At 38.8% G+C, this 27,644-nt stretch overlaps 1 long non-coding RNA gene across 1 annotated transcript in view; it reads right to left on the reverse strand.

Annotated features, from left to right (window-relative positions):
• Positions 1–11,487: 11,487 nt before the first annotated feature.
• Positions 11,488–27,644, reverse strand: part of LOC116468055 (uncharacterized) — a 315,466-nt gene continuing 299,309 nt past the window's right edge. Inside the window, exons 6-10 of the long non-coding RNA XR_004247976.2 lie at positions 27,337–27,474; positions 22,289–22,367; positions 18,567–18,742; positions 12,287–12,361; positions 11,488–12,164 (exon numbers count right to left, since the gene is read on the reverse strand). This is a non-coding gene — a long non-coding RNA (uncharacterized LOC116468055). The remainder of the gene's footprint in view (positions 12,165–12,286; positions 12,362–18,566; positions 18,743–22,288; positions 22,368–27,336; positions 27,475–27,644) is intronic.

The raw sequence follows: 27,644 nt of genomic DNA on the forward strand, positions 1-27,644 counted from the left end.
GAGACGGAGTCTCGCTCTGTCGCCCAGGCTGGAGTGCAGTGGCGCAATCTCGGCTCACTGCAAGCTCCGCCTCCCGGGTTCACGCCATTCTCCTGCCTCAGCCTCTCGGAGTAGCTGGCACTACAGGCGCCCGCCACCACGCCCGGCTAATTTTTTTGTATTTTTGGTAGAGACGGGGTTTCACCGTGGTCTCGATCTCCTGACCTCGTGATCCACCCGCCTCGGCCTCCCAAAGTGCTGGGATTACAAGGGTGAGCCACCGCGCCCGGCCCGGCCTATGTTTTTCTTTGTAGAGCTTTGATTTACTGCCTTGTAGTTTGAGAACTACAAGCTTGAAGAACTTCTTTGGACATTTCTGATAAGACAAGTCTTCTTATAACAAACCCCTTCAAATTTGTTTATCTAGGAATGTCTTAATTTCTCCTTCAGTTTTTAAGTATGATTTTTCCTGATACAGGCCTTAGCAGTGTTATTCTTTCAGCCCTTTAAATATGACACCCACCCCCCCACAATGTACCATCTTCTGGCCACCATATTTCCTGTTACAAAATTAGCTGTTAGTCTTATGAAGGATCCATTGTATATGATGAGTCCGTTCTTTCTTGTTGCTTTTCAGATTCTCTCCTTTTCTTTTTCTTTTGAAAGTTTGAGTATAATGAGTACTGGTTTGGATCTCTTTGGGCTTATCCTACAAGCATTTGGTGAACTTCTTAGATGTGTAGACACGTCTTTCTTCAAATTAGGGAAGTTTGGGGACATTCTTCCTTCAAGTCTTCCTGATCTTTTCTCTCTCTTCTCCTTATGGGACTCTGTTAGTGTGTATGTTGGTATACCTGTTGGTATCCTCGGGTCCCTTAAGCTCTTTTCATTATTTGCATTAATTTTTAATTTTGGCTCAACTGACTGGATTGTCCCTTCTTTGAGTCTCTTCTTTCTTTTGCCTGCTCTGCACCATTGCTGAAGCCTTCTATTGTATTTGTTTTCTTTTTAGGTACTGCACTTTTTAGCTCCAGAATTTCTATTTGGTTCCTTTATACAACTTTACCTGTGTATTGATAGTCCCTATTTGTTTGTATACCAATCTTCTTATTTCCTTTAGTTTGTTGTCCATGGTTCTCATCATTCTTTGAGCATTTTAAGATAATGGATTTAGTCTTTGTGTAGTCAGTCCAATGTCTGGGCTTCTTCAGAGACAACTTCTGTCATTTTATTTCCTGTTAACAGGCCATATTTTCCTGTTTCTTTGAATATCTTATGTTTTTATTGAAGACTGGTCATTTTTAATATATCTGGAAAGCAGATCCTTCTTCCTCCCCATGGTTTGCTGCTGCTGTTTGTTGAGAGCTGCACTGGCACTTCATAAAGTGACTTTTCCAAATTATTTTTGCAAATTCTGTATTTCTTATCATGTGTGGTCACTAAAATCTGTCTTCTGTCATATCAGTAGCCAGCCTGTGACTTGACAGAGACTTTCTTAAATATCTGGTGCCAAAAATAAAAGGAACAGTGAACTACCCTATTCTCTGAAAGTTGCCATTGAACTGGGACATGCCTTCAGTACTTACCTAGGTTGCCTGAAAGCTCCCATAGCCTTCATCTGCTTGTGTGTGGTCCAAAGAGTAGCTAAATATGTTAGTCTAAGGCTTCTCAGGTCCTTTCTGTGCATGCATTAGACCTTAGGCATATACATTGCACTTGGTAGCCCTTCAAAGCTATTACTGCCCCAAGAATACTCCTCAGCAGCCTTTCTTTTTTTCCCTTTTCCTGTTGTTCTGCAATTCCTTGCCTACAGAGATTTTGTTTTTAACTGCTGCTGACATATGCCCCCTAGAAAGCTACTCAGGCTTGTAGGAGTGAAGGTTGGGCTGAAGGAAAGGGAAGCCTCTGGGCTGGCCCCTCAGGGAAGCAAGAAACAGATCAAAATTCACATCTTTTTTTTTTTTTTACAAAAAGGTTTGTATTGCATTACCCTGGCACCAGCAAGCTGCATCACAAATATGGACTGATAATCCTGTAGTCAATGACAAACTGGAGGAAAATGGGCAATGGTAGGCAGGTGAGTGACACTGCCACAACATTCCTTTATTATAGTTTTTGTTTTTGGGGGATGGAGTCTTGCTCTGTCACCCAGGCTGGAGTGCAATGGTGAGATCTTGGCTCACTGCAGCTTCTGCCTTCCATGTTCAAGCTATTTTTCTGCCTCAGCCTCCTGAGTAGCTGGGACTACAGGCACCCACCACCACGCCTGACTAATTTTTGTATTTTTAGTAGAGATGGCATTTTGCCATGTTGACCAGGCTGGTCTTGAACTCCTGACTTCAAGTGATCTGCCTGCCTTGGCCTCCCAAAGTGCCAGGATTACAGGCATGAGCCACCATGCCTGGCCTATTATAGTTCTGCAGCCTCTTTATTAAGTGCTTTCCTGGTTACTATAAGTATTTGATTAGAATACAGAGGTAAAAAAAAACTCGATTCTGTCATTTATGCTACCTTATTGATTGCTTCAGTGGAAGGGCCAATTCTTACAGTGGAAGGGCCAATTCTTAGAGTATTGCATGTCACCATTTTCCATGAAATCCCAAAATCATTGACTTTAGTGAGAGACTTTAAAGCAGTATTTAAAGAAATCATTTCATAAGTCAACCAGTACTCTTTCAATACAAATTGTTTAACACAAACATATGTGACAAACCCTCAAAGTTTTCCCAAATTGCAGCATCAAAGCATATTAGGTTGAATAGAATAAGGAAGAAGGGAGTGTATATAAAATGAGATATGATATATTGAATCTCATGTTTCTAAATGTTCTTCCTAAACTAAAACAGAATAACTAGATGCAGGAGTAATCAAAGCCATAACTGGAAACCACCTGAATTTAAAAATGGACTAATTCAGCAAAAGATAAAATTGTATTTGAGACAAAATTAGTAAAACGAAATCCCTCTCATGACTTGGTCTTGACAACTTTTTAAATTAAAAGCATAACAACAAAACCCTACAAGCATTAAGTATAAAAATGAAACAAAAAGCAAGCTTGTTTTGGAGAACATAGATCTAACTGGTCTCATATTTGATGCCTCTTCAACAACAAATAAATTTCAGAAATATTAAATAAACTTTACAAAATCTTAAGGAAATTAAAAAACATACAATCAGATACATTAGATTTTACACATTATATGTTTTATTTACTTATTTAGTCAATAAATTTTACTGTAGCTTCTTTGATCCTGTTATCAGAAGTAGTCACAGAGATACAGTCTTAAATGGCAATTATAGCTAAGAGGGAAAGAGAAAAATCAAGTTAAAAAATAAAATAAATGCAAAATAATGTAACCACTGTGGAAGACAATATGGTGAAACACAATTTGTACGTCAATGTTCAAAGAAGCACTATTCGTAATAAGCAAAGGTAGAAATAGCCCAGATGTCCACTGATGGATGAATGAATAAACAAAATGTGGCCTATATATACACAACGGAATATTACTCAGCCTTAAAAAGAAAAGAAATTTTGGCACATGCTACACTATGGGTGAAACTTGAAGACATTACATAAAGTGAAATAAGCCAGTCACAAAAGAACAAATACTGTATGGTCCAACTTCTAGCAGGTGGCTAGTATAATCAAACTCATAAAATCAGAAAGTAGAATGGTGGTTGCCAGGGAGAAGAAATGGTGAGTTGTTGAATGGATTTAGAGTTTCGGTTTGAGAAGATGAGAACATTCTGGGGATGAATGACAATGATGGTTGGACAACAATGTGAATCTACTTAATGCCACTGTACTGTACAGTAATAAGAATATTGACATGAGACGTTTCTGCAAAAAATCTCAATGCCCAACCCCCTATTGGAATGGGAAAAGCAGAAGCTCTGAAATAAAACTTTAAATGGAGAGCAAAAATTAAATGTAGCAAAATTTATAGAAATGCTGAAAACATAATAAAAAATCTAGTAGTAATACATTTGGTTAATAAGGTAAAAAACAATATTTTACTTTAATGGAACCATGTGAGCTTGTGAACTGTTTTTGTAACCAAAGTACAGATGATTTCCTACTCTAGGGTGGCTCATTTAAAATTATATGTAATAAAAATTCTCAAGCGTTTTGATGGCTTTCAGCAGTACTATTCATTTATTATCTGCTTGTTGAACACCAACTATGGGACTAGCATAAGTAAGAGAGATTTTACCATCATGTGATGGAGCATATGTTGGAGAGCAGTGATTTTCCCAGTGTAGTCTCTGAACAGCAGCATCAGCATCACTAGTGTATTAGTCCATTCTTGCACTGCTAATAAAGACATACCTGGGACTCGGTAATTTATAAACGAAAGAGCTTTAAATGACTCACAGTTTAGCTTGGCTGGGGAGGCCTCAGGAAACTCATAATCATGGCAAAAGGGGAAGCAAACAAGTCCTTCTTCATATGGTGTCAGGAAGGAGAAGAATGAGAGCCAGAGAAGGGAGAAGCCACTTATTTAACCATCAGATCTTGTGAGAACTTACTATCATGAGAACAGCATGGGGAAATCTGCCCCCATGATTCAATTACCTTCCACCAGGTCCCTCCCATGACACATTAGGATTATAGGAACTATAATTTAAGATGAGACTTGGGTGGGGACATAGCCAAACCATATCAATCAATAACCTCATTAAACTTGAAATTCTCTTTTTTCTTTTTTTTTAAATTATACTTTAAGTTCTAGGGTACATGTGCAAAATGTGCAGGGTTGTTACATATGTATACATGTGTCATGTTGGTGTGCTGCACCCATTAACTCATCATTTACATTAGGTATATCTCCTAATGCTATCCCTCCCCCCACCCCACAACAGGCCCTGGTGTGTGGTGTACCTCACTCTCTGTCCAAGTGTTCTCATTGTTCAATTCCCACCTATGAGTGAGAACATGCAGTGTTTGGTTTTCTGTCCTTGCGACAGTTTGCTCAGAATGATGGTTTCCAGCTTCATCCATGTCCCTACAAAGGACATGAACTCATCCTTTTTTGTCGCTGCATAGTATTCCATGGTGCCACATTTTCTTAATCCAGTCTATCATTCATGGATATTTGGGTTAGTTCCAAGTCTTTCTATTGTGAATAGTGCCTCAATAAACATACATGTGCATGTGTCTTTATAGCAGCATGATTTATAATTCTTTGGGTATACACCCAGTAATGGGATGGCTGGGTCAAATGGTATTTCTAGTTCAAGATCCCTGAGGAATCGCCACACTGTCTTCCACAATGATTGAACTAGTTTACAATCCCACCAACAGTGTAAAAGTGTTCGTATTTCTCCACATCCTCTCCAGCACCTGTTGTTTACTGACTTTTTAATGATCACCATTCTAGCTGGTGTGAGATGGTATCTCACTGTGGTTTTGATTTGCATTTCTCTGATAGCCAGTGATGATGAGCATTTTTCCATGTGTTTTTTGGCTGCATAAATGTCTTCTTTTGAGAAGTGTCTGTTCATATCCTTTGCCCACTTTTTGATGGGGTTGATTTTTTCTTGTAAATTTGTTTAAGTTATTTGTAGATTCTGGATATTAGCCCTTTGTCAGATGGGTAGATTGCAACAATTTTCTCCCATTCTATAGGTTGCCTGTTCACTATGATGGTAGTTTCTCTTGCTGTGCAGAAGCTCTTTAGTTTAATTAGATCCCATGTGTCAGTGTTGGCTTTTGTTGCCATTGCTTTTGGTGTTTTAGACATGAAGTCCTTGCCCATGCCTATGTCCTGAATGGTATTGCCTAGGTTTTCCTGTAGGGTTTTTATGGTTTTAGGTCTGACATTTAAGTCTTTAATCCATCTTGAATTAATTTTTGTATAAGGTGTAAGGAACAGATCCAGTTTTAGCTTTCTACATATGGCTAGCCAGTTTTCCCAACACCATTTATTAAATAGGGAATCCTTTCCACATTTCTTGTTTTTGTCAGGTTTGTCAAAGACCAGATGGTTGTAGATGTATGGTATTATTTCTGAGGGCTCTGTTCTGTTCCATTGGTCTATATCTGTTTTGGTACAAGTACTATGCTGTTTTGGTTACTGTAGCCTTGTAGTATAGTTTGAAGTCAGGTAGCATGATGCCTCCAGCTTTGTTCTTTTGGCTTAGGATTGTCTTGGCAATGCGGGCTCTTTTTTGGTTCCATATGAACTTTAAAGTAGTTTTTTCCAATTCTGTGAGGAAAATCACTGGTAGCTTGATGGAGATGGCATTGAATCTATAAATTACTTTGGGCAGTATGGCCATTTTCACAATTTGATTCTTCCTACCCATGAGCATGGAATGTGCTTCCATTTGTTTGTGTCCTCTTTTATTTCGTTGAGCAGTGGTTTGTAGTTCTCCTTGAAGAGGTCCTTCACATCCCTTGTAAGTTGGATTCCTAGGTATTTTATTCTCTTCATAGCAATTGTGAATGGGAGTTCACTCATGATTTGGCCTCTGTTTGTCTGTTATTGGTGTATAGGAATGCTTGTGATTTTTGCACATTGATTTTGTATCCTGAGACTTTGCTGAAGTTGCATATCAGATTAAGGAGATTTTGGGCTGAGACAATGGGGTTTTCTAGATATATAATCCTGTCATCTGCAAACAGGGACAATTTGACTTCCTCTTTTCCTAACTGAATACCATTTATTTCTTTCTCCTGCCTAATTGTCCTTGCCAGAACTCCCAATGTTACGTTGAATAGGAGTGGTGAGAGAGGGCATCCTTGTCTTGTGCCAGTTTTCAGAGGGAATTCTTCCAGCTTTGCCCATTCAGTATGATATTGGCTGTGGGTTTGTCATAGATAGCTCTTATTATTTTGAGATATGTCCCATCAATACCTAGTTTATTGAGAGTTTTTAGCATGAAGGGCTATTCTATTTTGTTGAAGGCCTTTTCTGCATCTATGGAGATAATCATGTGGTTTTTGTCTTTGGTTCTGTGTATGTGATGGATTACGCTTATTGATTTACGTATGTTGAAACAGCCTTGTATCCCAGGGATGAAGCCCACTTGATCATGGTGGATAAGCTTTTTGATGTGCTGCTGGATTCAGTTTGCCAGTATTTTACTGAGGATTTTTGCATCAATGTTTATCAGGGATATTTGTCTAAAATTCTCTTTTTTTGTTGTATCTCTGCCAGACTTTGGTATCAGGATGATGGTGGCCTCGTAAAGTGAGTTAGGGAGGATTCCCTCTTTTTCTATTGATTGGAATAGTTTCAGAAGGAATGGTACCAGCTCCTCTTTGTACCTCTGTTAGAATTTGACTGTGAATCCATCTGGTCCTGGACTTTTTTTGGTAGGCTCTTAATTATTGCCTAAATTTCAGTGCCTGTTATTGATCTATTCAGAGATTCAACTTCTTCCTCGTTTAGTCTTGGGCGGGTGTATGTGTCCAGGAATTTATCCATTGCTTCAAGAATTTCTAGTTTATTTGCGTAGAGGTGTTTATAGTATTCTCTGATGGTAGTTTGTATTTCTTTGTGATCGGTGGTGATATCCTCGTTATCATTTTTTATTGCCTCTATTTGATTCTTCTCTCTTTTCTTCTTTATTAGTCTTGCTAGTGGTCTATCAATTTTGTTGATCTTTTCAAAAAAACAGCTCCTGGATTTATTGATTTTTTGAAGAGTTTTTTACATCTCTATCTCCTTCAGTTCTGCTCTGATCTTAGTTATTTCTTGCCTTCTGCTAGCTTTTGAATGTTTGCTCTTGCTTCTCTAGTTCTTTTAATTGTGATGTTAGGGTGTCAATTTCAGATCTTTCCTGCTTTCTCTTGTGGGCATTTAGTGCTATAAATTTCCCTCTACACACTGCTTTAAATGTGTCCCAGAGATTCTGGTATGTTGTGTCTTTGTTCTCCTTGGTTTGAAAGAACATCTTTATGTCTGCCTTCATTTCGTTATGTACCCAATAGTCATTCAGGAGCAGGTTGTTCAGTTTCCATGTAGTTGAGCAGTTTTGAGTGAGTTTCTTAATCGTAAGTTCTAGTATGATTGCACTGTGGTCTGAGAGACAGTTTGTTATAATTTCTGTTCTTTTACATTTGCTGAGGAGTGCTTTACTTCCAACTATGTGGTCAATTTTAGAGTAAGTGTGATGTGGTGCTGAGAAGAATATGTATTCTGTTGATTTGGGGTGGGGAGTTTTGTAGATGTCTATTAGGTCCACTTGGGGCAGAGCTGAGTTCAATTCCTGGATCTCCTTGTTAACTTTCTGTCTCCTTGATCTGTCTAATGTTGACAGTGGGCTGTTAAAGTCTCCCATTATTATTGTGTGGGAGTCTAAGTCTCTTTGTAGGTCTCTAGGGACTTCCTTTATGAATCTGGGTGCTCCTGTATTGGGTGCATATATATTTAGGATAGTTAGCTCTTCTTGTTGAATTGATCCCTTTACCATTATGTAATGGCCTTCTTTGTCTCTTCCGATCTTTGTTGGTTTAAAGTCTTTTTCATCCGAGACTAGGATTGCAACCCCTGCTTTTTTTTGTTTTCCATTTGCTTGGAAGGTCTTCCTCCATCCCTTTATTTTGAGCCTATGTGTGTCCCTGCACCTGAGAGGGGTTTCCTGAATACAGCACACTGATGAGTCTTGACTCTTTATCCAATTTGCCAATCTGTGTCTTTTAATAGAAGCATTTAGCCCATTTACATTTAAGGTTAATATTGTTATGTGTGAATTTGATCCTGTCATTATGATGTTAGCTGGTTATTTTGCTCATTAGTTGATGCAGTTTCTTCCTAGCATCAATGGTCTTTACAATATGGCATATTTTTGCAGTGGCTGGTATTGGTTGTTCCTTTCCATGTTTAGTGCTTCCTTCAGGAGCTCTTGTGAGGCAAGCCTGGTGGTGACAAAATCTCTCAGCATTTGCTTGTCTATAAAGGATTTTATTTCTCCTTCACTTATGAAGCTTAGTTTGGCTGGATATGAAATTCTGGGTTGAAAATTCTTTTCTTTAAGAATGTTGAATATTAGCCGCCACTCTCTTCTGGCTTGTAGAGTTTCTGCTGAGAGATCTGCTGTTAGTCTGATGGGCTTCCCTTTGTGGGTAACCCGACCTTTCTCTCTGGCTGCCCTTAGCATTTTTTCCTTCATTTCAACTTTGGTGAATCTGACAATTATGTGTCTTGGAGGTGCTCTTCTCGAGGAGTATCTTTGTGTTGTTCTCTGTATTTCCTGAATTTGAATGTTGGCCTGCCTTGCTAGGTTGGGGAAGTTCTCCTGGATAATATCCTGCAGAGTGTTTTCCAACTTGGTTCCATTCTCCCTGTCACTTTCAGGTACACCAATCAGACGTAGATTTGGTCTTTTCACATAGTCCCATATTTCTTGAAGGCTTTGTTTATTTCTTTTTACTCTTTTTTCTCTAAACTTCTCTTTTCGCTTCATTTCATTCACTTGATCTTCAATCACTGATTCTCTTTCTTCCAGTTGATCGAATTGGCTACTGAAGCTTGTGTATGTGTCATATAGTTCTCTTGCCATGGTTTTCAGCTCCATCAGGTCATTTAAGGTCTTCTCTACGCTGTTCATTCTAGTTAGCCATTCATCCAATCTTTTTTCAAGGTTTTTAGCTTCTTTGCGATGGGTTCAAACATCCTCCTTTAGCTTGGAGAAGTTTATTACCAATCTTCTGAAGCCTTCTTCTCTCAACTCGTCAAAGTCATTCTCCGCCCAGCTTTGTTCTGTTGCTGGCAAGGAGCTGCGTTCCTTTGGAGAGAAGAGGTGCTCTGATTTTTAGAATTTTCAGCTTCTCTGCTCTGGTTTCTCCCCATCTTTGTGGTTTTATCTACCTTTGTCTTTGATGATGGTGACGTACAGATGGGGTTTTGGTGTGGATGTCTTTTCTGTTTGTTAGTTTTCCTTCTAATAGTCAGGACCCTCAGCTGCAGGTCTGTTGGAGTTTGCTGGAGGTCCACTCCAGACCCTGTTTTCCTGGGTATCACCTGTGGAGGCTGCAGAACCGCAAATATTGCAGAATGGCAAAGCTTGCTGCCTGGTCGTTCCTCTGGAAGCTTCATCTCAGAGGGTTACCCAGCCGTATGAGGTGTCAGTCGGCCCCTACTGGGAGGTGACTCCCAGTTAGGCTACTCGGGGATCAGGGACCCACTTGAGGAGGCAGTCTGTCTGTTCTCAGATCTCAAACTCCATGCTGAGAGAACCAGTACTCTCTTCAAAGCTGTCAAATAGGAACATTTACATCTGCAGAAGTTTCTGTTGCCTTTTGTTCAGCTATACCCTGCCCCCAGAGGTGGAGTCTACAGAGGCAGGCAGGCCTCCTTGAGCTTCGGTGGGCTCCACCCAGTTCGAGCTTCCTGGCCACTTTGTTTACCTACTCAAGCCTCAGCAATGGCAGGCACCCCTCCCCCAGCCTCACTGCTACCTTGCAGTTCGAACTCAGACTGCTGTGCTAGCAGTGAGCAAGGCTCTGTGGGTGTGGGACCCTCCGAGCCAGGTGTGGGATATAACCTCCTGGTGTGCCCTTTGCTAAGACTGTTGGAAAAGTGCAGTATTAGGGTTGGAGCGACCCGATTTTCCAGGTGCCGTCTGTCACGGCTTCCCTTGGCTAGGAAAGGAAATTCCCCGACCCCTTGCACTTCCAGGGTGAGGCAAGGCCTAGCCCTGCTTCAGCTCACAGTCTGTGGGCTGCACCCACTGTCCTGCACCCACTGTCTGACAAGACCCAGTGAGATGAACCCGGTACCTCAGTTGGAAATGCAGAAATCACCCGTATTCTGTGTCACTCACGCTGGGAGCTGTAGACTAGAGCTGTTCCTATTTGGCCATCTTGGAACCTCCCCCCTAAAATTGAAATTCTCTATGCCATCCCAGACCTATTGAATCATAAATTGTGGAGGTAGAACCCAAAGATTAGTGGTGCTTAAATAAGGCTTTCAGATGATTCTGATGCACACTACGGTTTGAGAGCCACTGGTGTGGAGTATCAGTAAACACTGAGTTTCACTTTTTTGTATTTACCTACAAAGACGTTTTGCACATGTGAAATCTGTTGCAATGAATACCTAACAATAATTATGTAGAAGCTTTAGGTCAGATGACAAGTATCCAAGAGCCATTCAAAACCTCAAATATTCTCGTCTTTTTAAATTATATGTAGTATTTTCTACTTCCATTTCTGCTGTTGTGTATTTCCTAGATTCTAAAATAATAGTTTTCTCTGAGGACACTCAATCCAGTTATGCCAAACACAATCATTTATTAAATATTTATTATTTAGTTCACTGTGAAACAGCCCTGAAAGTTTAGGTAGAGGCCAGGAAGATGTATCTATTTTAGGTTGAGATTCCAGATTCAGGATCCTTTCTTCAGCAATGAAGATGTACTTCAAACATCTATCAATTCACTAATAAATGTTTCAGACTGTCAGTGTCACTCATCCTTCTAGCATCTGGAACAAACAGTGCCAAAGCATCTGATAATAAAAAATGTAGGACTGGAAGAATCATAAAAGGTTTTCTTTTTTTTTTTTTCCTTTCTAATTTTAATTACATTTCTTTCTTTCCAGTAGTCTGACTTATATCACTGAAATTACAAGATCTTGATTTACAGCATGAATAGTCCCTTATGTTCCACGATAAAAACACTTATAAATGAAAGTACATAAAGTTATATATTCCTGGGCAATGTGGCTACTCTGAATGACTGGAACCCAAGCCTTTTGCTGCAATATTATGTTTACAAATGTGAGTGAATGTGCATAAGTAAATGGTTCTGAGGAAAGATCCTATCTGGGTATCTTTGACTTTCTTGTAATCACTTTCACAGCCTTCATGATATGGCATATACCTAATAATCCAGGCATATAGGGAATGTGTAGAGATGCATGCATAATTAATGGATAAATGAATTTCTGAAAATAAATTGTTAAAGCTCATGGTAGGAAATGCAGCCTTGTGGCATGATGATATTTGTGCTGCTTGTCTGATAATTGTGTACAATTCAGAAGAGCACAGTAATTTTGTAATTAACGCTTGATACACATTACCTTTAATTACTTAAGGCATCCTCGCTTGAAGGCATCTGTGTGTGTGTGTGAGTACGTGCATATGTGTTTCTGTGCAGAATGATTTTCAGCCTCTAAAGAGAGTTTTCTTCCTACTGATAAAGTACTCAGCAGATCCAGTTCAAATTCCCAGCTGGAAGTGAGGGTAGCCAGAGTTAGAGAGAAAAGCAAGATACAAGAGAGACAAACCAAAAGGTATCTCTGGATACTCTTTAAAGAAAAATAGTTTTATCAATAATGGGCAGCAGAACTTACATCATATTGAACTCGTGCTAGAGAAGCATTCTCTTCACAAGAACACATAGAGGGGAACAGCAGACACAGGGGCTACTGGAGAGTGGAGGGTGGGAGGAAGGAGAGGATCAGGCAAAATAACTAATGGGTACTAGGCTTAACACCTGGGTGACAAAACAATCTATACCACATAACCCCATGACATGACTTTACATATACAACAACCCACATATGTACCCCTAAACTTAAAAAAAAACGAAAAGCATTCTCTTTATTGCTAGACAAATGCTCTGATAAAAGGAATGAAGGTGTTCATACCCGGTAAGTGATCACTCACATTTACTCCCAGCTCAAAATTCATTTTCTCCTTGAGCATGTAAGTGGCAGTGTAGATGGTTAGAAATGATTGACTTTCATGGTTTATTTAGTTTATTAATATAGTAATCTGTAGCCATCTGGGCTAGATCTAAAGAAAATCATATAGGGGCAGTGTTCAACTCCAATGCCTATTTATTCTCCTTCAAATACCCAGCCACATCTTGCCACTCTTTGGCTCTCCAGTTCTTCTCACTCAGCCTTACCTGGGCCTTGGGGATGCACCTGTGCTCGCTCTGATAGAGAGGGGAATCTGGATCCCCAAAGCCAAGTGCAAATGACAGAAGAGTTACATGCTCTTCCCATGGGACACATTTTTCATAGCTTATTTTTAACTGTTCTTTTTTCTTTTTAAATTAAATCAGTTGACAACAACTGATAATTATTGGTAAATCACATAAAAATCTGGATTTTTGGCTCCAGTTGAAAAGTTTAAATGGCTAGCCATGACAGGTTTTCCTTCCCGCAAGTGACCACTCTGTTGGAGAAGCTGCCCCTTTAGAAGGAGGAGGAGAGCTGTGCACTCCAAGGGGTCCTCAATACTAGCTACTACCACCTTCCTACTGAGGCTGAGGCCAGTATCCATTTATTATCAAGCTTCCGCTGTTGCTTTTTTAGACCTGATTCAGTTTATACACTTATGTGGCCTGCTGGCCACGGCAGGCATTTGAGTTTTTTAACACCTGCTATAGGTATGTTTTTACTTTTCCTGACAAGTCACTGGCCCTATAATCTTCGGATAAATCCAATGAGTGTCCAGCATCTTATTCCAGCCACGTCGCCTCATAACCCAAATATCTATGACAAAGGTTACAGGTTTCTGGCTTTATCCTTTTTTTAAATATGCAAATAATATTATTCACACCACATTCTATGCTTACAGCAATAAATTCAGTCCTAATTGTAAAGTTTCTGGGAGTTAGCAAAGGCAATTTGGGTGCAAGGCTTACTGAGTGAATACTCTCATTTTTCTCTATCAACTTTTGCTCAGAAGCTTCACCCCTTCTGATCACCTGGGGCTTGCCTGTCATGAACTCTTTTAGTTACTCTAGCTCCATCTGATACCTGCTTTCTCAAGAAATGATCTCAGTCCTCCCTTTATTGCTCTAGGTAGTGGACAGCATGAGGCTAACACTTTACTATGGTGGTAGACATTTATTTGCTGATTACCTTGGTGATAAATCAGGGAAATTAGAAGGTATAACTTACAACTGGACATCAGGCAGGCTAAGCCAAGTGAATCCTTACTCTTTGGCTTCTTAAGTGTTAACTTGTCACTTAAGTTATATGTACAAATTGTTTGCTATATACAAAGTGTTTGTCAAAGAAAGAGTAAGGTATTTATATCAGAGAATCCTAAACATGGTGTAAAATTGTGAATATATTGTATAAGACTCAGAACTCATAAAGAATCCCAGTTGGCATCAGTAATATGGTACTATTATTTTTAAACAAATATGAGACCTGGCTGCAACAACAGAAGTACTGCTTTGAAAGAAAGTATTGGTCATTGGTCAGACAACAGATAAAGCACTAGTTCAGTTTGGGTCTCTATAATGGTCAAGCTGAAGAATAATATGTATACAATCATTTTAAATAATATATAATATATACAAAATCATTATATATGTTATATATAATGATATAATTTAGCTCAACTACATATTATGTTTTTGACTACGTCAGGTATATACATACATATGAATGTGTGTGTGTTTTGTGTGTGTATCTATCCAGCTATTTATCTATGATGTAGTTAAATAAACCACAGAGGATAAACCCCTATAAGGAACGACTATGTGTTCTTGGTTTCCTGGTGTTGCCTACAAATGGCACTAAACGCTGGACAGTGATTCCTGGTGACCAACCCCAGCCCAGCAGTGCATGTGGCTCTCATAGCTCTTTTCTAGTGCAACCATTCTCCACTGTCCAAACAGAGGACCCACTGGGCATTCATACGGCCTCCACCAGCAGGGAAGGGAAGAAGTAACTCATGAGTTCCTGAAGCAGAGTCTTAAAGCAGCACTGCTGCTGGCTTTTTAGAAACCACCACCAGGGAGTGCAGCAGGTCTTCACAGCAGTTCTTTTTTTTGAAATGACTTCACATTAACTTTGAATTTGAGGCTAAAATCTTAAACAGCAGCAGCCCCTCTGAATGCAACTACGGCTATAAATATTCTGTTTTCCAGATTGAAGAGTTTTATTTTTCTATGTCTGGATACTAATGCAAGAAGACCAGAGTGACCATCAATTCTAGAGTACGTCTATATATATTAAATTCAGTTGGACTATACTCCCACCTAGCTGAGATTTCTCCCACCTAGCATTTGTTCCTAACTTTAAAAACAACACACCAGCCGGGCACAGTGGCTCACGCTTGTAATCTCAGCATTCTGGGTGGCCAAGGTGGGTGGATCACTTGAGGTCAGGAGTTCGCCAGCCTACCGAACATAGTGAAACCCCCATCTCTACTAAAAATACAAAAATTAGCCGGGTGTGGGGGTGGGTGCCAGTAATCCCAGCTACTCGGGAGGCTGAGGCAGGAGAATCACTTGAACCTGGGAGGCGGAGGTTGCAGTGAGCTGAGGAGCTGAGATTGTGCCACTATGCTCCAGCTTGGGTAACAGAGTGAGACACCGTCTCAAAAAACAAACAAAAAAACACCTGAATGCCACATACCCACCCCACCGCCCCCCCACAACCCCCCCCCAACATACACCCCAAATCTAAGTCCTAATTCTTGGCTCTTAGAAGAAAAATAAGTGTTCCTCTCACCAATATTTCTCAACAATTATAGTGAAATCACATTCAGCTGTGACGAATTCAGAAAACAGTTGTTTTAAAATTGTTCAATTACCGATGTTTTGAATGATATAATTTTTTTTAAATAATGTTAGTCCTGCTAATTTTTATTTTAAGGATCTTCTGAGACACAGAGGGGGTATATCTAATCAATGTGCACCCACACGCCTTCTATCAACATGTAATATATGGTATTTATGAAAATAATCTTTTATATGTGTTGGAGATAAGTGGTTCACCACATTTGCCCCAAGATCTCTTGCCCCTTCTATCCATGTACAAAGCCACCATCGGAAACAGTTACCATAGTGAGTTACCATGCTCCCTGTACACCCTGAGGAACCGTAAGCCAATTAAACCTCTTTCCTTTATAAATTACACAGTCTCAGGTATTTCTTTGTAGCAATGAGAGAACAGACTAATAGAAGACCTTTCACATATTTTGTCTCCTTAATGCCACATCATGAGTGTTTCTCTTCTCCATCTAAGAAACTCTCTTAGAGGTATAAAGACACTGCCCCTAATTTTAGTGGATTTAGAAGGTTTTCACTGTAGGCTCTTACACTGCCAGACAGTTACACAGAGTGCCTGTATTCCTAATATAATATATGTGCCAGACGAGATAGGTCAACATGTGTTGCAAGAAGAGATTCTTCACAGCAGCCTCAGAGGAACTTTCAAGAAAGCTTTTAAAGAACATTGCCCTTGGTCTGATGACCTCAAAGTTGTAGTTAAAGAAGTCCTCAGTAACTGGTGCAAAGGCAAAAGCCAGATGCAGTGCTGAGGCAAGGAAAAGGCCTAGTAGGAGATGCAATTGTCTAGGCCCAGTTTATTGAGAATTGAAAGTTATTTTGGTACCTACCACATGCCCCACTTTGGAAAGGAGAAGTCTAAAAGGAGTTTCAAGAGAGATGGGAGTCATTACAGCCTTCCTGCCGCAGGTCCAATTTGGAGTGCCCTTCCTTTTCCAAGATCATCTTCCTAAAGAGTGTGGGACTCCATGGTTGCAAAGGCCAACCAGCACAACTGGGTCCTGGGCATGGGAACCAGGCTAAGGTAGCCCAGGAATTCCTCTCATGATGAATTATTATATCTGGAAAGATTAGCCTATGTATATGTAGCCTATGCATATAGGGAGTTTCAAGAGAGATGGGAGTCATTATAGCCTTCCTGCAGCAGGTCCAACTTGGAGTGCCCTTCCTTTTCCAAGACCATCTTCCTAAAGAGTGTGGGACTCCATGTTTGCAAAGGCCAACCAGCACAACTGGGTCCCGGGCATGGGAACTAGGCTAAGGCAGCCCAGGAATCACATCTGCAAGAGAATTTCTCAGGACCCTAATCCAGATTGGGGTTCCCTTTTTCACAAGGGAGGACATTTTCTGATTCAGAATTCTGTATAGCAGAGCTCTCCCTCTAGACTTCAGTAGAAAAGAGAGATGAAGCTGTTAACTTCCTCATTTTACCTTACCAGGCATGTCCCCACCAAGTTCCCATCATCAACTTTGCTACATTAGTGTTCTATGCACTCGGACTTCCACAGCTTCAACTACACACAGAACATCTTCAAGTACTTATGTCCTTGGAGACTAATTAACCTCCGATTCTGTAAGGTGAAAAAAGCAGCAGCAGCCTTTACATCATCGCAGATAAATCAAACAAACTGATGTAAATCAGTAGAGCTAGGAAGCAAATATCCAGCTTTTTGGAATTAAATTGAAAATCTTCCTTGACGTCTGAGGCTTGATATCTTTCAGCAAAGATGACAGTCCTGAAACTGCCTTTCCAGTGCCAAGTGGAATATAAAAAACAATTCAGGGCATCATTTACATATCACACAGACATCTCAAGCTGGCAAGCTTAGTAAAGAAAATACAAATAAAGTGAGGCTTTGGGGATTTGCCCTAGGAACTTAAGTTAGTAGGGTAGGTGCTAGTTGGTTAATTAAGCAGCGTTGGGCATTGAAGGGTTAAGGGAAGGAGCAAAGTTTAGAAAAGAGTTGTTTTCCCTCTCACTGTTCTCCATTTATCACCTCTCACCATGAGACAAAGCTCTGAGCAACCAGAAGCAATGATTGTGCAAATTATTTTCTTTCAAACATTGAAGTAGTGTTGAGCTGAGGGGAGGAGGTGGTAAGAATGGAAACAAGATCAAAATACACAGATGTGTTTTTGTGATGCAAGGAAAATCAGCTCTTATAACAATTACCTAAAACTTGGTCAGACTTTCCCCATAATTAGGGGCTTTTAACTCTTTTAAATCTCATATATTTCTGGAATGGATTCTTACTTGATTTATTTTTCTTTCTTACACCCCATTATTTAAGATATTCACTTGCTTTTCCTAGCCCACAAGGGCATTCCCTATACTTAACATAGTGACTGACACACAGTAGACACTCAATAAACATTTACTAAATAAAATACCAATTAATTAAGTCCACATGCAATAATTTGGATTTCAAAGTGAGCTTTATTATTTATTAACAAGGAGAAGGAGCAATAAAATTCTGGAAAGAGCTTTCTCATTAGAGTCATAAAAGCTTAATTCAAATCCTGGTTTTGTCAATCAATAACTACATGATCTCCACCAAACCATGTCATTTAGGCTTCAAGTTCTTCACTTGTACAAGAAAAAAAGCAAAAGAGAGAGGGAGAGAATTAGTGACGGAAAGAGGAAGGAAGAAAAGAAGGAAGGAAATCTCATAATAATAATGAATATCAATGAGTGCTTAGTATAGACACTGTCTTGAAATATTTACATGCATAAGCTGATTTAATACTCTAAACAGTTATCATTCCCATGAGAAAATTGAAACACAGAAGTTAAGTAATTTTCGTAAGTTCACACAGATGGTAAGCAGTGGAGATGAAATGGAAATCCAGGCAATGTGACTCAAGATACTATTTATCACTCCCCCAAAAAACACACGTGTGCACAAACGCACACAAACACACACACACAAACTGCTTCCTCTCATAAGACTAATACACTACCTCTTAAAGTTGAGGTGGGGATTGAGTGAAATAAGACATCTTATGAAGAGTCCCATCAGTGGTGTTTCATGAAAGTTCTTTTCATGAAAATGCACAATAAGCTTTTCTTTCCACGTGTATCTAAGACTAACCTTGTTATTTGCACATCCATGTCCATAGCAGTGTTATCACAGTCACCAAAAGGAAGAAGCAGTCTATGTGTCCATCGACAGACAAATAGACCAAAAGTGGTATATACATACAATGGAGTACTATTCAGCCTGAAGACAGAAAGAAATTCTGACACATGCAGCAACATGGATGAACCCTGAGGACACAACACTAAGGGAGACTAGTCAAAAAGGCAAATACTGTATGATTCCATGCATACAAAGTACTTAGAGTAGACAAATTCATAAAGACAAAAAATAGAATGGTGCTTGCTAGGGCCTGGTAGGGGGTAGGAAATTGGGAGTTACTGTTTAATGCTTATAGAATATTCATTTTTCAAGATGGAAAAGAGTTCCAGAAATTGGTTATACAACTATGCAAATGTACTTAATAATATTGAGCTGTACACTTAAAAAATTTTAAGATGGTGAATTTTGTTATGTTATGTTATACCACTATTAACAACCAAATAAAATTTTAATAAGGAAACTTTCACACCAAAGTGTCTTTCTGAACTAGCACATAATAGCATAATAGGTGCTCGATAAATATGCCCAGTACTCCCTTTTAAATGTGCGTAGACTCACCTTAAAGTTAGTCCACAGCTAACTGTCCACTGACTTTCGTCTATGGACAAAGAAGAGATTGCCTAAGAGTCCCAGTGGACTTAGCTGGCTTTTATTGAACCAGGTCTACTCAGAATTCCACAAAGGGCCCTGGTGGCTGCTTCAAAACCAGTCTTCATTTTGCAATCACCATAAAGAGAACTGACTCTAAATGTGAGAAAACTCAACTGCCTATTCCCCTTGCACTTTCTCAATATAAATTACAGATTCCTGAAGTTCCATAACCTTCTGAAATTTGAAAATAGCAGATTCTCTTTCAGCAAAGAGAAAAAAATAAAGGGCTACTAGGAGATAGGAAACAGGGTATAGAGACAACACTTACCCACCGATTATATTTCAAAAGCTGAGATTTCTCAAGCACCATGACTAATTTAGATATTCTAATTAAATGTAACTGGGACAAAGCAAAGGCTCACCCAAGCAAATTAGGCAAAGTTAGTTTTCAGCAACTTTTACCACCCCCCTCTCTAAGGAATGAAGGGCCTCCTTCTGATGGATACCTTCATCTTGGTTACTCTGTGGAGTAATCCCCCAACTCCACTGAGCTCTCCCCAACTCTGGTTAAATCTGTTCTCCATTAAGACTCTGAGAGGATGTTAAATTCAATCACACGCTGACACCAATCACTAAGAGACTTAACTGTTACCCCAGGTAGTGAGGATCTCAGCTTTAAAATCAAATAATATTGGGCTTGAAAGGAATCTCAACATGTCATCTTACTAATTTATCCACCTAATTAAAAGAATTTTCTCTGTAGTTCCACTTCCTGCAATCATAATAATGCCCCTACCCAAACCCTTCCAGCTATTGGCTACCCAGTGTATTATAAAAACCATTTCCAGGTCTGATGGCTTTGCTTATTGAAAAGTTAGCCCCAAGGTTTAGCCATATTTATTCCATGTCTTTATTTCTGTCATTTTAGTTCATCAGTTTCTGAGCTCTTCACATTCTTGTCAGTCTCCTACGAATACAGTAATTACAAATGAAAACTAAAATCCTAGGCCCCACAGCTGACTGACCAGATCTACTCCCAGCCAAGGGGACCCCAGAAAAACCTAAACAACTTAATTCTCAGCCATGACAGACAGGCAAGTCAGACACGCCTCATTATACTCTGTCTTTTGGAGTTTGAGCATAACTGACCCGCATTAATATTAAAACAGAGATTTTAAGACTCACAAAATACACTCTTTGTGGCAGTCTTGATACCCCTACTAATAAATGTAAACATTGATGTTGAACACGACTTAATGATCTGGGATACTTCTGGAAACTAAACTTATGTTTTAGTTTATGTCAATAAAATGATAGGTAAAAAAAAAAAAAGACTGATCAAAAAAATGCCTGAGGACTTTAGGGGCTCGATATGAGATACAAAATTGGAATCAAGACCCAAGACTATGCAAGCCAAGGGTTAAGCCAAACACTACAAACCATAAAATCTCGTTAAACAAGGTTTTTAATTAACCTAATATAACATGGTTTACTTTCCAACCTTACTCTGGCGCAGCGTCACATGACAAACAGCAGATCTTGAAGGAAAATCGGAATATTTTACCCCAAAATGTATTTCTTCAACACATTTTGAAAAGGCCCTGCAAAGCCGTTTTTTATGGCAGAAATTTGCATCTGAAAACTCTCTCCATTAACGTAGGAGGCAAGCCTTCTCTTTCTAGGCCTTTCCCAGACCTAGGAGAAATGAACTGAGAATCTGACATCTTTTTTTTTTTTTTTTCCTGACGCAGAGCCTTGCTCTGTCGCCAGGCTGGTGTGCGGTGGCCGGATCTCGGCTCACTGCAAGCTCCGCCTCCGGGGTTCAAGCGATTCTCCTGCCCCAGCCTCTCGAGTAGCTGGGATTAGAGGCACGCGCCCAGCTAATTTTTGTATTTTTAGTAGAGACTGAGGGGTTTCACCATGTTGGCCAGGATGGTCTCCATCTCTGGACCTTGTGATCCGCCCGCCTCGGCCTCCCAAAGTGCTAGGATTACAGGCGTGAGCCACCGCGCCTGGCTGAGAATCTGACACCTTGAAGGAGACATTTTACCATCTATTCTCTCTGAGGGCTGCCACCTCTGAGGTTTCATCTGCATAGCGAGTCTTTTTCTCCATAACCCCCTTATCTTGATCCTTGCTACTGACTTTTAAGTCTTTAGTCAAAGCTTAACGCTTCCAACCTACTGCCAGTCAGAAAATCTTTGAATCCACCTATAAGCTTCCTCTTCAAGATATACCACCTCTTTAGACTGGACCAATGTATACCTTCTATGTATTGATTTATCATTTTACCCACCGTTTTTGTCTTCCTAAAATGTATAAAACCAAACTCTAACCAGAACTCCTTAGGGGCACTCCCTCAGGACCTTTCCAGACTATCTTCGCTGGGCCGTGGTCACTCATATTGGCTCAGAATAAACCTCTTTAAAATGTTTTACAGAATTTGTTTTTTTTCCATTAACATAACAGTTATTATGCATATACCAGGAACTAAGGTAGGGGCTTTAATTATTATATTAGTCCTCACCACAGCTCTACAATACTTTCTAATGATAAAAAGTAGTCCATCACTAAAAAGATGGTTATTTCTAATGACCAAGGAAAACAGGCATACAGAGTTAACCAAATTGTCCAAAGTCATGTGTTCTTTAATTGACAGAATCATAATCTACTCTAAATCCTACCTTTCACATTAAGATAAATTACTTCTTACTCATTATGATAGGAAAATGCTCACCATCATGTATTTCTATTTTCTGTATTTCTTAGTTGATACACTTAACATGTGTATTATTATGAAATACATTTATATGTATATAATTTATTTCTACATATGTTTATATATGTATACAAACTTATCTGTGTTTATACATATTTATACATATATTTCATAATATACAAAATAATATTTATATAAGATATATATACACAAATATACTAAAATATATTAAAATATATTTGTGTATAGATTAAAATATATTTGTGTATATTTTATTTATATTATATATAAACAAACGCATGTCATAAAATATATTTGACATTATTTAATATTTAATAAAGCTCATTTTGAAAATGCCTTTTACCTATATCTCAACTCTGCTAACAAGAATCAAGTAAGTTTGCAGTTCATAAATGGGATGGGCACAGAATAATCTTGCAGGCCTAGAATAGAATTAGCAGCAGGAATCAAAGAGCAAAATGCCAACAGAGAGTTGAAACAAAGAAAAACAAACATCATAACCTAAATTTCTTGTGACTGAGTTCTTTCTCAGCCTTGTGAAATGAATATGCAATTCCGTTCTTAATACCCCTACTAATAAATGTAAGCATTGATGTTGAACACGCCTTAATGATTTAAGATACTTCTGGAAACTAAACTTATGTTCTAGTTTATGTCCATAAAATTACAGTTAAAAAAAAAAAAAAAAAAAAAGACTCTAATCAAAAAATGCCTGAAGACTTTAGGGGCTTGATGTGAGTAGTTGGTGACCCAGAAACCTCCAAGGTGACACCTAAGTACAGATACATATTAATACCGGTAGCATTACAAAGTGGCTTTTATTAATAAACTGACAAATCAGAGAATGGGTTGTTTGTAGGGGTGTAGAGCAGAAATAGATCTGGGTTTTTTTTTTTTTGACAGAGATTTAAGACAATCTAATTATGAATCAGAAAAATCTGGGCTTAATTCTGTTTCTGCAATTCACTTCATAACTGGGAAAACCACTCATCCTTATCTATAAAATAAAGATGGGTTTGTATTCCTACTCCAAAATTTATTGTGAAAATGATATCTTTTTAAATAATATGTTGAAGAGCCTTATAAATTGACAAAGAAAATGGAGATTAACATATTTAATCAACAAATATTAATTAAACATCAGATATTCTGTGGGAGGCAGAAAACACAGCAGACCTGGCTGCTTTGGACTAGGTAAGAGCTGCTCCACCTAAAACAGCCCTTCCTATAGAGTTTTCCACGGCAGGCCACCTAAGTCAGGGAAGGTCACTCAAAGTGAAACAACAGGAACAGAAAGACTAGTCCAAAGACTGCTGTAAAGATCAGACAGCAGCTTCAGGGAGCTCAAACAATAGCAAGGGAAACAGATTGAAGCATTATTATGGAGGCAATAGGTATACAGCTTAGTGACCATCATTTGTGGTGAAGTAGAGAAGGGGAAATAACTGAATTGATCCCAGCTTGCACGATTCTTCAATGGGAGTATTTCAGTCAAAATTGAGAATAAAAAAATTAGGTGTGGTGAAGTGTAGGGTGTGAATAGATGTGTGTTTTTGAGCAGCCTAAGCTATCCAACTGTTAGGCCTAACAGTGAATTACATCTGAGGCTCAGAGAAGAATTCTGGGTGGAGATTTGAGAGTCAACAGTTTATAAGTGATAATTGAAACCACGGGATGAGTGCATAAAGTTTAAAAATAAAAAAAGGTGGGAAGTGATAAGGTGAAATAAGAAAAGGGTCAAAAACAAAACCTTTAGAAAGAACACTTAAAAAGTTAGGCAGAGACATAAGAGTCAGCAAAACAAAGGAAGGCGACCTGAGGTCAAAGGAGAACAGAGTGTAGTCTCACAGACATCAGGAAAGGAAAACAGTGTTCAGGAAGAGAATGCTCAATCGTGTCAAAAGCTAGAGAGTGTTGTATCATAGCCATCAAGAGTTTCATAGTGAAATGAAACAGCCTTTGAATTCCAGCTTTGCCCGGTATGGAGAGCAATTACGCAACCTCTCCAAGCTTCAGTTCCATCCTCTTTTAATTGAGGAAAGGATGCCGTCTCCCTTCCAAGGGCTGAAACGCTTAGTCCTGTCCTGATTATATAAAAAGCACTCAGCAAATATTACCTGCTATTATTAGTTTTAACTATTTTTAATAAAAAGAGGGCTGAAAAGTAACTACTGCATTTTGTAAGTGGGACATGACCTGTCCACCTTTCAAGAGTACATTCAGAGTGGTAAAAGTAGGAAGCTGACTGCGTTGGGTTGAAAAGCATCCCATTGAACCAGATAAGATTGCCATTCTATACATCAAAATCAGTCCCTTATCAGCAATGTCATATGATTCAACCTAGTCCATAGTTTAATAGTTGGGGAGATATTAACTGTTCATTATTTTTTAATATAGTCTTGACATAAGGTGACAACTAGTGAGAGATTTTGGGGCCAGGAGAATTGGTCTTTATTTTGTTTTAAAGAGAAACACGTACACATATTCATAAAAGAATGAGCAGGTGCAAAGGAGGAGAATAAAATTAGATAAGAGGAAATTTTTTAAGTCATTCAAGAAAGCATAGAGTAGCCACCATAAGCACAAGCTCTCTCACTGTCTAGCTACTGACATTGAAAAAATTACTTAACCCCTCTATTACTCATTTTTCTCATCAATAAAAATAATAGCAACCATCTCATAAGATTATTGTGAGGTCTCAGAATAATACCCAGCATGTATGATGAGCTCCCTACTTAATACATTATATTTATCATTATTACTACTGCCATTATCAATGTTACCAAGGCCCCGTAATCCAACAAGTCGACAGAGGAGACTTTCCAAGTGGGTGAAAACATCAGTTACCTCCATGTTCTATTCAGGGACCACATCCCTGAATAGAACCAAGTATAAAATCCTGCCCTAGAGAGTCTCTTAAATTTCACCACCAGAGGGCCCCATCTTTGAATGTTAAAGGCTTTCCTTCAGCTGTCAGAAGGCCTCAATTAGTTTGAAAATAAGAGAAGGGATATGCTAGTTCCATAAGGATGCCATGACAAATAACACAAACAATGGCTTCAAACAGCAGAAATGTGCCCTCTCTGAGTTCTGGAAGCCAGAAGTTCTAAATCAAGGTGCAGGCAGAGCCCTATTTCTGCCAGAGCCTTTTAGGGAAAATCCTTTTTTGCCTCTTCCAACTTCTGGTAGCTCCAGATGTTCCTTCACTTGTGCTCACATAACCTCAATATCTGTCTCTATTTTCACATGGTCTTCTCTGTATGTACATCTCCTCTTCTTTTTCTTATGAGGACACTTGTTACTGGATTTAGAGCCCACTCAGAGCTCATCTCAAGACCCTTAAAGTAGTTACATCTGCAACAATGCATTTTGCAATCTTTCACGTTCACAGGTTCTGGAATTATGGACACTACTTTTCGTGGGTCATCATTCAAACTACAGAGGGTATTTCTTACATCTTTTTCACCTACTCCACATGAGGGGCACAGGTTTTACTTATCCCTAGAGGTCGTGAACTAACCAAATTTATCTCTGGTTCTCAGCATTTTCACAATATTAAACCTATTTAGTTTAGTATTAAACTAAACTAGGCATAGTTTAAATGGTAAATAAGGACATTTAAATATACAATAAATTGTTCTACTTTGTCTAGAATAAGCCTTGCTATGTGCAGCATTTAATAGTAATTGAATCTTTTACTTTTATTCAATTACACTACAGATACCACCACAGTTTTGGGGGAACAGAAGAAAAGTGATATGAAATTTTTACAGTTCGGAGACATCTTCTTTGAAAAAATAAAATTTGGTAGTATTTAAGATGCATGTATTGCCTAAAATATATTTTGTTTTGTTTACTCTACATAATACTAATATGTTCAATGAAAATATGAAACTGCAAATGCTTTAATATGTATTTTAACATTGACATTGCAAAAGATAATGTATTATATTACTATTATGACAAACAATAATCACAAGGCTTATGTGACATTATGGCTTTCCAAAAATAGGTTTCTATTACTTTCATAGACCCATCAAAGCAAGAACAGACCTAGCAATATATCTGCTGTAATGCTTCCTCAAAAATAGGAAACTTGAGCTATGTCCCAAATATTCCCATAGTTAAGCCAACTTGAAGCTGTTACCCTCCTAGAAACATCAGTGTCTGCGGGGTGAGTAGCACATTAGACTTAAAGATATGAGATCTATTACGTATCTATTATAACATTGCATCTGTACAGCTGCATATTATAAGTTTTTTGTTTGTTTTTGTTTTTGTTTTTTTTCCTGAGACAGAGTCACATTTTGTCACCCAGGCTGGAGTGCAGTGGCACGATCCCAGCTCACTGCAACCTCCGATTCCTGGGTTCAAGTGATTCTCCTGCCTCAGCCTCCTGAGTAGATGGAACTACAGGCGCCTGCCACCACACCCAGCTAATTTTTATATTTTTAGTAAAGACGGAGTTTCACCATGGTGGCCAGGCTGGTCTCTAACTCCTGGCCTCAAGTGATCTGCCCACCTTGGCTTCCCATAGTGCTGGGATTATAGGCATGAGCCACTGTGTTCAGCATATTATGAACTAGTCTTCATTTTCAAAGATGCTATCCCTGAGTGGGCTGGAAGAAACTGTCTGTAATTTCACTTCTGGCTTTCACATGCTACGTCCTCCAACCTACTATCAGCAGAAATGTCCTTGAGTTGTTTTTCCTATCAAGAAATTGTGCTGACCCAGACTGCTTCTGTCTCCAGATTTGTCCTGTGACACATGACAAACATTTACAAGGTAGAGATCATGACCAGGGGTGCAATGTGTGGCTTTCGAGTGGAATGAAGCTAATTGCCCTACACAAAAATAGATCAATGATCTTGTTAGCACAGCACTCTAAGCAAATGTTTTTATGCAACAGGTTCAAATTCTGTGTGCACACAAAGAGAGGTGCACACAAAGAGAGGTGCACACTGTAAAATGCAAAACTGGTGACATCCAAATCAATCTAAAACAAATCCAGTCCACTTTTCATGTGCTAGAACCACTAATTACTTTAATCAAGGTAAAGTATCTTAATTAACACAAATAAGCATTTCTATGGTAACAGATGCATATCAAACACCATATTTGTACTTGTGACATTTCTTTTCTTGGATGAAAACAGTAGTCCAGAGAGTTTATGTATGCGTATGAATATATGTGTGTGTTTGTGTGTGTGTGTGTGTGTTTAATTGAACATGAATATTCAGTAGGTTTATTATCCATATAAATAATACCATTAAACAAGAAAGTCGTGTGAGAAATAATATTCTCTTAAAGGTGGATTTTTGACCTTCTAGTTCGGTAGAAAACAAATAAATGAGAGATAACCACACGTTCACTAATTTTATAATGCCCACCTTAGAGGTGCAGCATGTTCTTCGATAAAGTTCAAAAATAACATTCCAATTTTCAAAAAGGCTGGCAAACATATTGCCTACTAAATCTCAATGGTCCAGCGGCTTCTCCGGCTCAGTAATCCAAACAACATGTCATTCCTAGAGGGCCAGAAATATTGCTATTTGAACATAAAACAATCTGGAAAAAGATGGCTTTCTGCTATGATATATAATAAACCACTGGAACTTTTGTTGACAATCTAAGGTATAAAGGAACTTTCACAATCCAGAATTAAATCTTACAGCACCTATAGATTCTTGTGAACCTG

This window comes from Hylobates moloch, unplaced genomic scaffold (assembly GCF_009828535.3).
Source record: "Hylobates moloch isolate HMO894 unplaced genomic scaffold, HMol_V3 SCAFFOLD_5, whole genome shotgun sequence".
NCBI classification, from domain to species: domain Eukaryota; kingdom Metazoa; phylum Chordata; class Mammalia; order Primates; family Hylobatidae; genus Hylobates; species Hylobates moloch.